Raw genomic sequence first — 17,542 nt, 5'->3', positions numbered from 1 at the left:
TGTTTCTCAAACTATTGTTAATATAGAGTTGAGTCCAGCAATAATAATAATAAAAATAATAATAAAACCCTGCCACCACTTTCTAAAATATCCTGTGGATTGTGAAATCTCACTTGACAAAAGGGTGTAACCCTTTGTCCACATTCAAAAACTGTATATCTTTAACTCCCTGGCCAGTCTCAGTCTGAAGATAGTTCTGCCATTAGAGATGCTCGTGCTGGGCTTTACTGGTATAAGGCACTTAGATCTCAGGATAACTTCATCCACACAATGGCTTGTGCCAATTAAAACTATTTTGGCTGAAAAATCACACTGAAATAGTTAAATTGGTACAAAAACTGTAGACCATCCCAAAGTACCATGCAGAGCTCCACATTCCTTTAAGAAATCTTTAGAACTGCAGGTAAAACTATTTATGGCCTGTCCAATAAACTACAATGGCACTGAGTTAATAATTGACAGTTAGCTGTACCTGTGACTTGACAGTACTTAGAGGTACATTCCATTTTCCACACCTATATCAATATGCGACTATGGAACTTTCTGAAGTAATGTACAACTACTGTGAAATGTGTGCTCATTCAGAAAAAAACTGCATTTATATTAAACCTTGACTAAGATGTATTTGGGACCTTGTCCTGAGGCAAATTAATAGTGAGGACAACTCAGGTGTCTTAGAAGGAAAGGGCATAAGCAATTTCCTGTGTTTTTCCCTGAGTGAGAATTGCAGTGAAATCCTGGCTCTGTTGAAGTCCGAGTTTTGCAGTTGAGCTTTGTAGAGTCAGGAGTTCACCATGAGCAATCTTTTTAAGAGCAGATCTTCTGGACAGTTTCCAAACAGAGTGGCATACTGGGTGATCTTTGAAAATCTGGCCAGAGTAGTCATGATGGAAGTTACTGAGTGTTTAAGTACCTTTGAGCACTTAAATATCTGACATTATTGAGCTCTTTTGCAAACTGCATTTAAAGGTGCTGAGGGGACCATATCTGCACATGGGTGACTTTCAAGTGGAATGTGAAATTGAAATGCAGGTAAAAGTGGACTTCTGATGAATCATTATTTATGCTCTGAGTACACTCAGTGGCAGAAACTTCTTCAGATTTCCCTTGTCAGTTCCAACAAAATGACTTTCCTGTGCCAGGTCTTATGAAGATACGATGCCACAGCACCACCAAGACCAGTCTTTTCCTTTGTTCGTCTTCTTTTTGGTCCTCATTTAAATTAAAAATGGTTTTAGAACTAACAGGATATTCAATTATGTAAATAGGGACCTATTTGCATGCATATCAGATGTGCCTGTTTATTCTGTCAAAGGAAGAGCTAATAATAGCATTTTTACTACACCAGAGTTGAAGCAGAGGAAGCGATTTCAGCTAGTCACAGAGAGGCATTTCGACTAATTAATCATATTGCAGTTCTGCTCAGCACTGTTTATAACATAGAACCTTGGCAGGTTATTTGTATAACTGTTCTTAGGAGTCAGCTTGTGCAGTTAAAATGACCATTGAAAGAAGTATTTAAAATGGAGGTTTACTAGGAGACAAATAACTAAGAATAAGTTACTAACATAATTTACCAATGTGAGGGAGCTTCCTGTATGGGTCAGAGGAGTGTGGGTGGATTGGACAAGCATGTGTGAGATACCGAAAACACTCTGGCTGTTTTGGTAAATGATCTGTATTTAATGACCTGCTGTGGCAGCAGCACTAGTAATCAACCCAATTTTGTCTATTAATTTATAAACCATACAGAAGAGAGCTAATGTATGCCTTGAAAAAAGCCATGAAATTCCACTTTCCAAGCAATGAATGGTATTTCTGTCATCTTGTTTGTACAAGAGATACTAGATATTAAAATAATCCTGAGTTATACTTTTTGGTTTCCCCACTTAATTATGACCTAAGTGATAATGGCCATTATCCAAGGACCAATAAGAGCTAGATTCAATTCTGTTACAAAGGTGTTGATAATGACTCCATGGTGGAGGATGTTGGGTATTTTCATGTAAAGCAGAGGTTACGTTACATTTCTTTGTTTCATAAGAAATGTGTGTCTTTTCCAAATTTACACCTATTCTGTAAATAAACATTGAGCTCTGAAGATTTGAATGCATCTGTTTATTCTGTTTGCATTAAAATAAATTAGACCTTTCTAAAGAATTTTCAAAATCACATTTGAGCTTCGTTTTTATCTGGGTCCTTCTAGCTAACAAATTCTATTTATTAGCTCTGCAAATTTTCTCTACAATTGAAAACTCTCAGGATAGACAAGAGAAGAAATTCAGATTACAATTAAACCAAATCTTTCACAAATGTAGTTCATGACCATTTAAATTACAATCAGTGCCAGTTCAACTAAACAAAACAAAACACCAGTCATGTAGCACTTTAAAGACTAACAAAATAATTTATTAGCTGATGATCTTTTGTCTGGCAGACCTACTTCTTCAGATCCGGAGATTCAGTACAGCACTATCTCCAGATTTGAAGAAGTTGAGTCTGCCACACAAAAGCTCATCACCTAATAAATTAGTCTGTTAGTCTTTAAAGTGCTCCATAATTGCTTTTTTGCTTTAAGATACAGACTAACACAACTACCTCTCTGTTACCATTCTACTCAAGTCATTCTTAAATACTGCAATTGTTTGAGTTATCTTTGACATAATTATTGCTCTTTCTCTCCGTACTGTCAGTAGGCATGAGTCAGTGGGGACTGCGCTTGTCAAGTGTGTGCACTGGTAGACAGACAAGATATTGTACTGGCTCCATACCTCTGTCTCTGAGGAAGCAGGCCTCCCCATATCCCCAAGAGCAGCCATGTCTCGATGTGGTCCCCTCAAGTGTTGTACTTCTCCAGTGTGTCTTCAGTCTTCCCCATGCTGTGGCTGTGGGTCATGGTGGTGGTATCAAGCCCATCACTAAAGGAGGCTTGGCCTCTCTAACACCCTGTTTCTGAGGATTGAGCTGACAGTAACTTCTGGGCAACAAATGATGCCCTGACACCTCAAGCCCCTACCATGCCGTCTCCATCTCTTCCCTCAACACTGCCAGCTTCATTCTCTCCTTGTCTTCCCTCTTTTCTTTCCCCAGCTCAGCCTCTTCCCTCTTCCAAGAACCTCCCAGCACCATATCCCTCACCTCTTTTCTGCCCCCAGACATACTTCCAAGCCACTCCTACACTCCTGCAGTGGCAATCTCTCCTCAGGAGTCACACATCAGGAAATAATCCCCTGTCTTTGCCTGTCTCCCCTTCAGAACCTCTCAGGCCCCTTATCCTTTGTACCCTCCTGCTTGCCTGAGAGAACCTCATTCACCTGCTTTTCACCTCCCATTCACCCCACAATTTCTTCCCTTCCCCCACACACCACCCTTCCATGTCCTGAGCCAGCTGAACCCCTTTACCAGACACTGCTGTTCTTTGGAGTTGGAGGAGAGATTTGTGACGGCTGTTCTTCATTAGTCTTTAAAGTGCTACATTTCTGCTGTTTTGTTTTGTTACAAAGAACATGATCTTCACAGTGCATTTTGAAGCTACTTGCATTTTTTCATACTTTTAGAATATTCTAATATTCACTTTAGAATATTAAATATTGCAAAAGCAATCTTCTCCAATCAGGTGATGCCAACAACATGCATTGCAATGTTTTGTTCCTAGCCAAAGCAAAGAAACACTCTGGCAGATCAGTTCTAATGCTTATGGGAGCAGATAACACTGACACCAGGGCTCAGAAAAGCTAATGATCCAACAAATTCAGTCAGTTGGCTCATGCACCAGTGCTATTCTGCATTCAGAAGTCACGTCGCCCACTATGATTACTGATATGCAGCTAGCCCTAAAAAGGCGAATCTGACTGGATGGGACAAACCAGCAGAAATAGTTTGTCTACCTGAATCAATTCAAAGGCCAATTATTTTTATTATTTGTACTCCAGCAGCCCCTCGGAGTCCTAGTCAGGAGCTAAGCTCCCATTGTGCGAGGTGTTTTACAGCACAGACCAAAAAGATAGCTCTTCTCCTCCCTTGCCATGAGCCAGCAATGTAAGCGCAAGACAGAGAGGGCAGGTTGATCAACTGAGACTGACAAGAACAAGGAAAGAGTATTGGTCATCATGATGGGCAACCATCTCAGCACACCAGCAGCCTAACTCTTACCAAGTCTGCTGTGACCTGCACTAGCAGCATAGCAGCCAGAGAGCATCAGCCCAGCCAGCCTGCCTTTGTGGAGACTATGGGGAACAAGAAGCTAAGATGAGAGTGGAATTCCTGTGTTTATATGAAAGCTATTTAACGGATGGAAAGTTATGCTTCCATATCTTCCTTTTTTTCAGAAATTATCCATCATTTAGCTTCCTAATCAAAGGAAACATTGCAGCATGCCACAGAAATTAGGTGTTTACATCCAGAATATAGCCCCAACCATTTCTAAGATCTATTTTGTCTCTATGTAGTGTGGCAGGGTGGGGCCAGGGGAGGAAAGACAGGAGTAAAAACAGGGCGGAGATGGAGCTGACAATCAGAGTGGAGCAGCTGGGGTAGGCTGCCCTAAATCAATTAGGGCCATCTGATCCCACTCAGGGCTACCTTCATAAGCCCTTCTCCATGCAAGGCAAGGGGAAGTGTGTGTGTGTGTGGGGTGGTTAAGGAGAGTTTGAAAGGTGAGTGAGGAGAGGGAAGGAGACTTGGAGGAACACCAAAGACCGTAAAAGAGGAGAAGAACTGCAGCAACCTGGGGCTGGGTTGCTCCAGTCCAGGAGACCTGCAGCTCAACCAGAGACTGTGGGGAACTGGTCAGCCAGAGGAGCCAAACAAGACTTGTTGCCGTGGCTGCTACTACTGGTAGGAAGTACTAGGGATAGGGAATTGTCTGGGGAAGTGGCCCAGGGAGAAGTACGTCAGGGGCAAGGGTGAAGGGAGTGAGCCCTTGCTGGTAGCAGCCATCCAGGGTCCCTGGGCTGGAACCCAGAATGAGTGGGTGGGGACCAGGCTACCCCCCCCCCCCCCCAGACCACCTCCCTGCCCCAGCAAGGGTAACAGGGTTCACTTGGGGGAACCAGTGGATGGAATGGAGGACCTGGGGCCCAGGAACAAAACAGACCCTGCCACAATAGATGCGTTTTTCACAAGGGAAAGTAACTGAAAATGGGGCTGAGCAGTCATTTAAAATATATATCACAGATCCTGCTTTTTAGCATGTTGCGTGTGAAGTCTTGGTCCTGGTCTGTTAAAGTCAATGACAAAACTCCCCAGAGGCCAGGATGGCACACATTGTGTTCCATAACGGTGCATTCACATGGAGGAAATAGTTCACAAAATGCCACTTTTCTGTACACATCTGTTTGCATCAGCACAGTAAGACATATAAACCTGTCAACTCTCCTGACCAGAGGGGCCAGATGCCATTTGTAGCAATGGCATAAGTTCAAGGAGAGTTGGCAACCCTAAATAAAAGGGTGAACATAGCAGCCATCCTCAGTATACAGTATACTGATTCATATCATTTTACATGCTACAAACTTATTTTCTTACATATGCCGAAAGGGGTTTTTTTTCCACACATTAGAGAGGTTGGGGAGGTGGTGCTCTTCATCTTTCAGGGATGAAAAGTGGGGCCTGATGCAAAAAGTTTGCTCATCCCGATCTAGTCCAGTATTTCTTAAACTACGTTCTGTGGAACAGTGGTTTCATGTGAGCAACTCACAGGTATGTTGTGAGCATCGGACCCTCTTTTTGATGTCATACAGTGGTGGTATATATCTTCTGTTATTAAAATCAGATACAATGTTGCTGCTTCATTGCTGTGATACCTGATTAAATTACTACTTTTTGGGTTTGATATACATGTTGCTGGTTTTGTTTTTTGGTTTAAGACATTTTTCTCAGGTGTTCTGCATAAAAAATATTTTTGTTCTGTGGTCTCAAAAAATGTAAAACACTGTTTTAGGCTATACCCTCCATGTTCCCCACCCCCTTGCTGAGGCAGGACCAAATCACTCTCTCTGTCTGGTATCTTAACCTGTTCTGAAGAGTAGCCAATTAAGGCTGTCCTGCAACTTCTCGTAGAAGCCTATTTGAGAGTATAAATACCCCGATAGAAAGTTTTTCCTACTTTCTAACCTAAATCTCTCTTGCTACACATTAAGTCTATGACTTTTTATTATATCCTCAATGGACATGAATAATGATTGATCTTTGTTCCCTCTGTAACAACTTGTAATATATTGAAAACTTATCGGATTCCCCCTCCCGCTAGTCTTCTTTATCTCAGACTAAGCATGCCAAGTATTCTTAATCTTGTCTTACAGGTCAAGTTTTCTAAAACTTATTGTTTTGTTGCTGTTCTCTGGGCACTGCCTCCAATTTATCCACATCTTTCTTAAGGTGGTACTCAGAACTGGACACACTACTACATCTGAGGCTTCACTGGCGCAGAGTAGAGCAAGAAAATTGCCTTCCTTGTCTTAGATAAGACGGTTTGGTTCAGCTCATGTTCTATAGTGTACTGTTTTCCATCTATGTTACACTGATTCATATTTGGTTTGTGGTTCATTATGATCCCAAGACCTTCATGAGCAGTATTACAACCTAGCCTGTTATTCCTTTCCTTAAGTGTAGAACTGATTTTCATTGAATGTCATTTTGTTAATTTCAGAACAATAGTCCAATGTGTCATCTTGAGTTCTAGTGCTGTCTTCCAAAATGTTTGTTACCCTGATTTGCTCGTCAGCTGCAAATTTTTATAAGTAGGCTCAGCCCTCCTTTATCGAAGTTACTAATGAAAACGTTGAACAGTTCTGGACCCAGGACAAAATCCTTCAATATCCCACCCCCCTCCTTTATCTACATAGCCCAGTTGAATGCTGAACAATTATTTGCTATTCTTTGTCTACAGTTTTTCAGCCAGTAATAGACCCCACCAAAAGTAATTTAATCTAGTGCATCTTTTCCTCATTTGCTTATGCGACTGTCATGTGGGTCTGTCAAAAGCTGTACTGAAAATCAAGACAAGTCGCATCTACAGCCAGTGCTGGTGCTAACTACTGGGTGCCCGAAGCAGGAATATTTTGGGTCCCCTCTTCAACACATAATACATACTAATTATTAATAGGCAGCCACGTTAAGCTGCTTGGGGCCCTAAGCAACTGCTTAGCCTACTTATGTGAGCACTGGCTCCGTCTATAGCTCTTCCTGAATATAATAGGCCAGTAAGGCTGCATCTACACTACAATGATCCTTTTGAAAGAAGCTCTTCCTGAAGAGATCTTCTGAAAAAACTTCTTTAGAAAGATCACATCCACACACAAAAAAGTGGATGAAAAATCAATCCACTCTTTTGATAGAGAGCATCCACACAGCCCCCGCTCTTTTAAAAGAATGGGCCAAGGATCAAAAAATCCAGCGCCATGAGGACAGCTCCTTTGGAAGAAGGGCCTGTGGAGCATCTACACATGCGTTTTTGTTTTTTTTTTCTTAGAAAGAATCTATACCAAAATCAACCAAGCAATTTTACATATATTGTATGGTATCTTGGGGTTTGAAAATCAGTTTCTATTTTTTTATTCAAATGTAAACTGACTTTTGCAAATATGCAGATTTGGTAGTATACTCATGTTTTGCAAGTGAGTGAGATGTGTAACAGGACATGCTGTGGATAGTACCCCCCTCCCCATAATTCACTGTCTGGGGAAAGGGATCTGGCTTTGCTGCAGGTTTAAACTTGATGCATAGCTAGTCCAGGGATGATTCATACCAGCACTACCACACACAGACAGGTTTGCCTAATCCCCAGAGAATGTAATTTAAATCCTGATTGAATAAGTATGCAAAAGATTTAAGAAATGACCAAACATAAAAAGCCAATCCCCTAAAACTGTGCCTGGATGATTTGCACATGCACGAAGTAGGCATGAAAAAACAATATTTTGTGTTGCTCTTCCTGAAGAACTCTGTGTAGCTTGAAAGCGCTTTTCTCTTACCAACAGCAGTTGTGCCAATCAAAGTTACCTCACAAACCTGATCCCTCCTGTATAGAAAAAGGCATTTGTGTGTGGTAATGTCCATTGGTGGGAACCAAGATGGGAATTCGCATGCCCAAAAGACATATGTGCAAGTTGTGCATATGTGTAGGTAATTCATCACTGGCATTGACAAAATTGTTGCAATTCTCATATATGGCTACGTATATCACTTCCCAATCTGAATCTTGATGCATGCTGGACATAGGAAGTCTGAAGACAAGCTGCTCTCTCAGGCCTTCGTGCATCATGTCCATCCATGAGAGCGTGGTCATTCCATGCTCCTTGAGTGAGTCTTCTCCTTTTTGTCTGCTATCCACATAGTCTGAGCAGATATGGGGTAGGCAATATTTGGGGCACCTTTTTTTAACCTCTTCCCTTAGAATGGATGAGCAGTACTGTAGTAAAAAGGATGCTCAATCTCCTTGGATTCTGCTGAACTTCACTCGTGGGAACATGGAGCTGAATGGCCACTAGTCCCAAGGCTTCCTACGTTCAAGATTGTGGCTATGACTGCCAGTGATCACATCCATCTGTTGCTTCATCAGGCCTCCATTGCCACAAGATTTGAATTAATTATATGATACTAATGAGATTTGGTAAGCTGTGAATGGGATGAGAGCTACAAGAAAATCTCACTGGGGAAATTGTTAAACCTGTATAGATGAGCAGTCCCACTCTCTCAGTCATGGGAGCCAGATCCCTGTGGCACAAAGAATCATTATGGCTTGGGGACTTCCTTATATGCCGTGGGTGATCAGGACACCTTCTGTGCCTTGTCACGCACTCTGTGCCCCAGAGCACCTTGCTGAACCTCCTTGTCTGTGGAATCACAAATTGATTTCCTCTGCCCAGTCCACCAGAACAGTTTTTTCCATGCCAGAGAAACATAGTTTCTTTCTCACTGAAGGGAAAAGACCTATTGGCTACACTCAGTTTTGTAAGTGAAATGTAAATACCATCCTTTCAGCTGTTGATATGTAGGATGTGGGCACCAACATTTCAATCTGATATTTTTAAACTAAAAGTAAAATAGTAATGTTACTGATGTTAAATTTTATTTAAACAGCTCTGGCGGGCAACCTAATTTATTTCATATACAATAGTACTTTCAACCTCTGTAATGCTACAGAAATAGTTCTTATGTGCAGCATGGTGGTGGCTGCAGTGGTGATGTGCACATCTCTATGCAGAGGAATAAAAGGTGTGTTGTGTTACCTGCTATCACCTTTCATTTCCTTAGCTTTGTGTCATGTATACAGCGACCTTAATTTACACGCAATATTGGAGTGTTATCGTGTATTAATGAAATACAATAGGCCAGATCCTTGGCTCTGTTTAATCTCCTTTATATTGGCCCAGCATTGCAGTTGGATTAATCAGTGTCAGGCTATGCCAGTGTCTGTGAATCCCTGGGACAAAGGAAAAAAAACTTACTGACACAATCAAAATGAACTTCAGGTTTCAAAAAGCAGTTTGTTTTCCATGGATTATGCAACAATCCACAGTTAAGTGAGATGGGAATACAAAAGTCATGAAGAATGCAAACCCTCTTGCATCAGGGCAGAAGCCAGCCACTGACTGATGGGGAGCTAGGCATAAACTTCTCTTATGGGTAGGGTATTCTATATACATCTACTGTGGAAACTTTTGCAGCTGGTTCTGAAATATATAACCATTGTAGAACCCAGAATTGTGGGTTAGGTGGCCCATTAGTCTCATTCCGTATAAAAATTCCTGTGTTCCTGATACATTTCACGGACAAAACTCACAGCAAACAAACCGTTTCTAACTCAGTTTATTGCCTTCTTGATAAAGGCATGCATTTCTGATTAGACATAATGGAGGTTATATGGCTCTCAGTAGGCAAAAACACCCTTCTTTGGAATAAGATCTATGACTAGCTAGTCATGAAAACAGCACACAACTTCTTTATCCATTAGATTAGAGAGAAAAGGGGTGGTTATTTACATGTCCCTTTCAGGAATGTTTTACTTCAATTGCAGCAATTACTGTGTTCCCTATTGGTAGGACCAGCCATCCATACATAAAACACAGTGGATCTTGTCTCACATTAACAACATAACTCCACTGACATTAATGAAGTTATTTCTGCTTTGCACTGCTCTTAGTGACAGGAGAAAACTGAACCCTGGCCTAGTTATTTAGCTATTTATTTGACACGGAAGACCAGTGGTAAGAAACATCTGTTAGCAGGTTTTCCTCAGGATTTTTTTTAAAAATCATGAACCAATTAACTTTTAAAAAAAATCTTAAACTTCAAAATATTTCCTGTCAACAGAAAAACAGTCTAGATGCTCCTGGGGGGCCTCTTTTGACAGACAGGGTTTCCGTTTCACCAGACGGCTTTGTTTGCTGAACTTCTGGTTGGCATTCTGTTGAGAGAGCGACTGGGAAGTTTGGCTGCTCTCTATCAACAGAGCACATCGTTTTTTCAATCCGATTTTGTGTATGGAGTTGATCTGTCAATAGAAGTTTCGCCAGAAGATATCTTCCGACAGTAGTTTCTGTCAACAGATCACTGTAGTGTAGAAGTAGCCTACGACAGGAACTTGAAGGAACACAATGTTGTAGGTCAGGTCATGATTTCCTTGTTGGTGGTATAAATCCTGTGATATTGTTGATATTCTGTGTTTTCATGAGTTCTTGTCTCTTCCCAAATTACCAAGTGCCTTTTTGCATTTAGACCCCAATCCTGCAAATATTTTAAGTCTGAGCTTGTCCTTATTTTTGACTGCAGTGGGATTATTTGCATGCTTACAGTGCTCCGCTGTCATAGCACCACAGAGTTAAGACTGTGAAATGCCTTTTTTGTTTCTGTTCTTAAATAGGTGGTGATTAAATAAATAAGGATAGTGGACCCAATTATGAGCACATGCCACCTTGACCATTGCATAATAAAACTAACCTCATGGACTTACTCCTGACTGACTTCCAATAAGCCTACTGAGCTTGGGTTGTTTTTTTTCAACCCACCTTAGAGAGCAAACTTACATTTATTCCTGTTTAAATAGCAATGTGGATGGCTAATGTGAGTTTCTTTTTTTTAACTCTCCTATCTTCTTGAGCAGCAAAAGCACCAAATGCTTTGCAAATGTTGCTTAGTGGGCTAACTTTATTTATATCTATTCAGACTTAAACAAATCTCCTTGGGAAGACTTGAGGCTAACTGAGAATAATAGGAAATTATTTATCACAATTACAACATATTCTGTCATCTGTGTGGTTCAACTGCATCTGGGTTTCATGAGTTCATGCTTGTATTTTCTCAAGAGTCCTTTGGGAAAAAACATATTTGGATGTATTTTTCTCCTTGCAGCGCAGATCATAGAATGATGCAATAGAATTGTTTTTTTCAAAGCTTGCAAAGAGTACTTCTGCCTTTTTAGCTCTTGCACTTGCTGATTTTTACTGTGAGCTAGAGGCATTTCCTAGCCTGTAGAGATCCCCTTGCAAGCAAACTATAGTCCAGAATGCTGTATGGACATAGGTTTCCCATGTCTTCAAAAATAACTTTGCTTGAAAACATTTATCGCTTATGTTTTTGAACGTTCAAGGAGCACTTAACCCAAACTAACATAGCAATATTTTTATTCATTTGTTGTCAATTATTACAGATGGGGAGAAGAAATATAATGTAATGTGATTGGAATTGCTGGTTACAATTGCCCAGCGTCATATTTTCTATTGACAAAACAATGTAATCACACCCTCTGTTTTGCATACCATGGCAAGGAAGGGTTATAAGAGAGAACAGAAGGAACGAAGTTTTAAAAAAGCCCTTTAAAATGGTGAAGTAACAGCAATAGTTTATCAAAAGCCTGATTTAGCAGAGTACTGTTTGAGTGTTTTAGAGCCCAATCTTGAAAGGCCTAAATTTCACGCTTAGTCCCAGTGGACCAATATTTCTCAGGTACTAGAGAGGGGCGCAAACATATTATTAAGGCACCACAATCTTCCCTATTGTGGATTTCTATGTAATTTCCAATTTAATAAAACCAATAGTGTTTTCAGAAAACTGGGACCGTTTTAGGTTCCGGAGTACTTTAACAAGGAAAAACAGAGATCTTGCCTTCTAAGTTTTCTCTTATCTCAGTCATTTAGGCTATGTCTGCACTAGCCCATTCCTTTCAGAAGGGGCATGGTAATGAGTGAGTTGGGAATATGCTAATGAGGCGCTGCCATGAATATGCAGTACCTCATTAGCATAATAGAGGTCACACATGATTTGAAAGTGCCATTTTTGAATTGTGTGCCGCCCATGTAGGCGGAGGCCTTTTGAAAGGACCTCCCAGACTTTGAAAGCCCCTTCTTCCTAAAACCAAATGGGAAGAAGGGGCTTTCAACATCCAGAGGGTTTTTTTGAAAGTCCCATCTACACAGGTGGCGCATGATTCAAAAGTGGCACTTTTGAATTGCATGCGGCCACCATTATGCTAATGAAGCACTGCATATTCATGGTAGTGCCTCATTATCATGCCCCTTCCAAAAGGAAGGGGCTAGTGTACATGTAGCCTTAGTGTGCTGACACAAGCTTCTGTGCTACTGAGTGAACAGTAAGTTCATCAACAAATCTGAGAAAAGAATCTACAGTGAATACTCAGTGGTTTTCTGTGTGTCCTGCTTCTTATGTCAAAAGAACACAACAGCCATGGGAGTTCCTGTGAAGCCACTGAAAGAACAATTCTAATCTAACAAAGTAGCTAAAATTTCACTCTAAATTTATAAAATAACCATCAACTCAGTGGTAAAAAATGGGCTGTAATTTAAACACCACCTTTGAAGAATATTAGAACAAATCTGCTCTTATAAGTTAATAATTTAGGACATGGAACTATGCTGAAAAATTCCTCATGGATATGCAAGATACTGTAAATCCCTGGGGAGCTGAATTTTGAGCTGTAAATCTGTTCTAGGTACACACGTCTGCATAGTGTAGTGAACATTTACCATATTTCCATAACAAAGACACCTCTGATTCCAAAAAAACAAAAATCAGCTCTATTTGGCTTTTTTATCCCCCTGTTAAAAACAGCCATAGTGTAGACTTAAATGCATATTAATTGCAGCTGAATTTAGGAAGAGAGAGCTTAGAATACATTGACTTTATAAACCTTAAATGGCGTTAGTCTGAATTTAAGAAATGTTGCAGTTTTTGCATGTCCCATCTACTGTGCATACTCCTGGAAATATGATGTAACAGTTATAGTTTTAAATGTATTTCGCAAAAATATTAATTTCTCTCATCTTCGTGCTCTTCTTGCTTCCTTGCTAAGGGAAAGCAATGAGTCAAGTTTTAAATACTATTCAGAATTTTTATCATAAAAGATATCCAGATCAGCTGATATGAATGCCTATGAGAGCATGGAACAACTTAAAACAGAGCTTGAATTTGCTGCTATTCCTCACACCAAGAAGTAACATGGGGTCTGATAGTCCCATTGAACTCAATGGGAATCTTCCATTGACTTCCACAGACTTTGCATGAGGACCATGTTATTCAAACCATCTCCCAGATTTCAACAAGGCTACAGTGGAGTTACCCAGAAATAGACAGAACTGGCCTTTTGTTATTAGACATTCGCCTTTGAATTTACCAGGGCAGTAAAAGTTACTGTTTTTCTGCCTTTTCAGTGCCTGCCTTTTGAAGACAGTGCTGTATCATGCAACTAGGTTGTCATAATTACCTCGTTAGAATTGCATGCATAAAAGTAGAGGCAATCAGAAAATGTTTTTCTCCAGGGGAGAAGTATTACAGCCAAAAACCGAAATATTTCAAGTCAAAACAGACCAGAAGTGCCTCATGGAAGTTGTAGTTCTACGATGCTATGTTCCCATTAACTTTTCTTGACTGAATTCTCTGGCCAGACTGTATTTCACATGATACGCTATATTCCTCATCTTGATGAAGGGTATATCATAGGAGTCCCTGGCTTTGGTGCCTAATAGGAGATGTTCTACAGCCAGAAACCTCTGGTTACCACCTTTGAAACCCTGACCCATCACACATGCACATCAGCAGGCCCACCACAATCCCAACCACAAAGCCACTCTGCACCTTCCTCCCCTTCAACTGACTCTTATAGACTCTAGAGAGCAGCTCAGTGAACATGGAGTTTTGTGTGGTAATCCTGCTTACTGCACCCAATGTAGCAGGTAAGATTACCTGCCCTATGGGCAAGTGGCATATGTGTGCATTTGCTGCAAGGAGAGCCGGGGCCTCAGAGAAGGCATATGTATTTTGGAGGCTGAACTGGAGGAGCTAAGGGAGGCAGAGAGGTAAGCAGATGAGGTTTTCTGGGACACCACAGAACAGTCCCACCAGAGGTCAAGCAGCTTCTGTGTTGTTGAGGAGTTTGAAAGGCTCGTGGAAAGAGAACTCTGAACTGGAGCAGAAGGAAATGATCCCATAGTTGAGGTCCTTCATCTAGATGATGTTGTGGTATCCTTTGGCACTGAGGATACCTCCCCAGAGTAGGAAACTACAGACATGGGGAATCACGGTCCCGGAAAACAGAATTCTGAAAGCTCATACTTGAAAAAGCCCAGTGTGGTTGCTTTGTGTAACTCTAAAACTGTGTAGTCCCATAGGTTTTGTTTAGCATAAGGTGCTCACTCAAAGTCTTACAATTCAATATTGAAGGTTTATCAACAAGCAACATTTAATCAGCACACTTGTTCATCAAGCTGCTACCAGATGAGGTGTGTGGACTATATTGGTTAATTCTTGGATTTCTTTTGCCCTTTTGGTTTAACTGGATTTGTTTTTTTTTTTCTTGTTTAAATAATTATGCATTCAGCTAACATAGCTTAGAGATTGAACCTAGAGCTGCAGGAACTGTTTGCTCCATTATCAAGGACAAGTGAACTTGTCTTCAAAACTTCCCGTCTACACCTTATCAGCAAGCCTGATTCCATCCATCAGAGTATTGCTAGGAAAAATGAAGCTGAGAAACATGTGAAAACTACAGTCCAAGAGCTGAGATGTGGTGGCCGGGCAGAACATTGCAATAGGAGCTCTTTCTTAAGCATGTTGCATTTGTGAAATCCACAAAAGTTAATGGGATTTTTGGAAGCCAGTAGGTAAAAATATCAATGCAACAGCAAGGTAGAGAGAATAAATTAGTCACCTATAGGTTATTAACAAGAGGTGGCGTGTTAGGTTTATATGTTTATTTACTTGAGTTAAAATCATTTTCTCTTTTCCTTTTCTCTTTTTAAAGTTTCACAACTCCTTTACTGTTGTTCATGCCTCTCCATATGTAACCTATATGGAAATAATTTAACTTAATGCGATTAACAGGGAGAGGAGAAAAAAGTCAAGTTCTTCAGAAGGGAGTAGTTATCTGAGGATTCTTCAATTGGAAGCATTAGAGGAGCATGATTTTTCAGAATGAGGGTGAAAATCAGACACTTTTAAGATGTGTTCAGTAGAGCAACCAGAAACAGTCATCCAATGTACATATTAAAAATGCTGGAAAAATTTTAGCTCATCGCTTTTGAAAATCTCAGCCAACACATCTGAAAATATTTCAGATCAGCAAAGGCACTTTGATGTGTGGAAATAGTGGGTGTTGCCCCATTTCCATCACTGATGTTGACTCACCCTGAATCTTAACTAAATCAAAAATAGAAGAAGAAAGGGCTTTGTCAGATACCTCAACTCTCATGGGACATATCTAATTACACAGAGCTTCAGACAAATAACTTACTCTGTTAGCAAAATTGAGCTGGCATTCAGTGGGAATGTTATAACATTCCCTCAGAGGTGTTGCTGATCATTGTCATTGCAGTGATGTGTGAGTTGGCTAATGTTTTAAGCAGCAGTTTTTACATGTACAAAGAAGGAACCATTACTATGCTTTTACAGTTTTCATCTGCCATGTACCTTTCTTTGCTGGTGATGTACAGATGTGCCGTACTAAAGATAATAAAATAAATATGTAGCATATGATTTCACATTTAATAGCCATATCATAATTGTAAGGATTCCTTGAGGCATGTGAAGATGTCTTTGCCTCTTCTCTCTGTCACGTTGATGTTGTAAGGTTGCTACGTTAGGCACGCTGTGGTCTAGTTGGACACAAATTTGTAACAGCATACGTTTGATATAAATATAATTTAAGGTCAGGTTGTCCATGGGTGGCCTGAGCATGGCTGAAGGCTGAAACATTGCAGTGTAGATTTTGATTTTTCCGCAAGAGTGGCAGGGACCTAGTTGACAGAGAAGGCAGCAATATCTGGTAAAAAAGGTTCAAAATACTCAAATAAGGGTTATGTTATCTTCCTCATAAGATAAGAGTAAAAAGTAAATATTCCACATCATGACATGTTACAGTGGATCACATATTGAACATGTGTCAACAGTGTGATGTAGTTGCAAAAAAAAAAGGCTAATCTTTCTGGAATGCTCCACTCTGCTCAGTACTGAGTAGCTCTCAGCTTGGAGTACTGTGTCCAGTTTTGGGTCTCACACATTGAGAAAGATGTGAACAAATTGGAAAGACAGCAACAAAAATGATAAAAGCTTTAGAAAACCTGTCCTAGGAGGACAGAGTTAAAAAACTGGGCATGTTCAGTTTTGAGAAAAGAACGCTGAGTGGGAACCAGTTAAGTTGCAGAGAGAGAGCTATTATAAAGAGGCCAGCGATCAATTGTTCTCCAAGTCTACGAAAGGTAGGACAAGAGATAAAGGGCTTAATATGCAGCAAAAGATTTTGTTAGATCTAAAGGCAAACACTCTCACTATACATATAGTTAAGCTCTGGAATAGTTAACCTTCCAATGGAGGTTGTGGAATCCCTATCATAGGAGGTTTCTAAAAACAAGTTGGACAAACACCTGTCAGGATGATCAAGCTTTCCTTGATCCTGCCACAGTCCAGGGGCACAGACTAGATGACCTTTCAAGGTCATATGATAGAATCTTAAGGCTGGATGGGACCTCAGGATGTCATTGGGTCCAGCCGCTTGCCCAAAGCAGAATCAATCCCAACTAAATCATCCCAGCCAGAACTTCGTCAAGTCGGGACTTCAAAACCTCTAGGGATGGAGATTCCACCACCTCTCTAGGTAACACGTTCCAGTGCTCCACCACCCTCCTGGTGAAACATTTTTTCCTAATATCCAACCTACACCTGTCCATCCAGAGTAAAGCTAAGATACTCTATCATTGAGAAGGTTTGACAACAATTTATACAACAGTAGTACCTCGAAGCCACGATGACAGTGAAAGACACCATCTACTCTCTCTCCTCCCTCTCTGTCTTGTCTGTTGTGAGAGAGGTAGGGTGAAACATGCTGTGTGTCAGTAGCAAAGGCATGAATGGAATCCAAGTGTCCTGATTCCCACTCTGGTGAATTCAAACAGAGAACAGGCCATTAGAGCTTTGTGTTTTCCTGCAGGTATTGTGAGGACCTTCTTCTGGGCTCTATATTGACACTTTTTGAAATCAGCAATACCTTGAAGAAAAAGAGCTGAGGAAATTTAAAGGGAATGGTGGAGGGAGA

The sequence above is a fragment of the Carettochelys insculpta genome, chromosome 5 (assembly GCF_033958435.1).
Source record: "Carettochelys insculpta isolate YL-2023 chromosome 5, ASM3395843v1, whole genome shotgun sequence".
Classification (NCBI taxonomy): domain Eukaryota; kingdom Metazoa; phylum Chordata; order Testudines; family Carettochelyidae; genus Carettochelys; species Carettochelys insculpta.
This window is presented reverse-complemented; position numbering follows the sequence as displayed.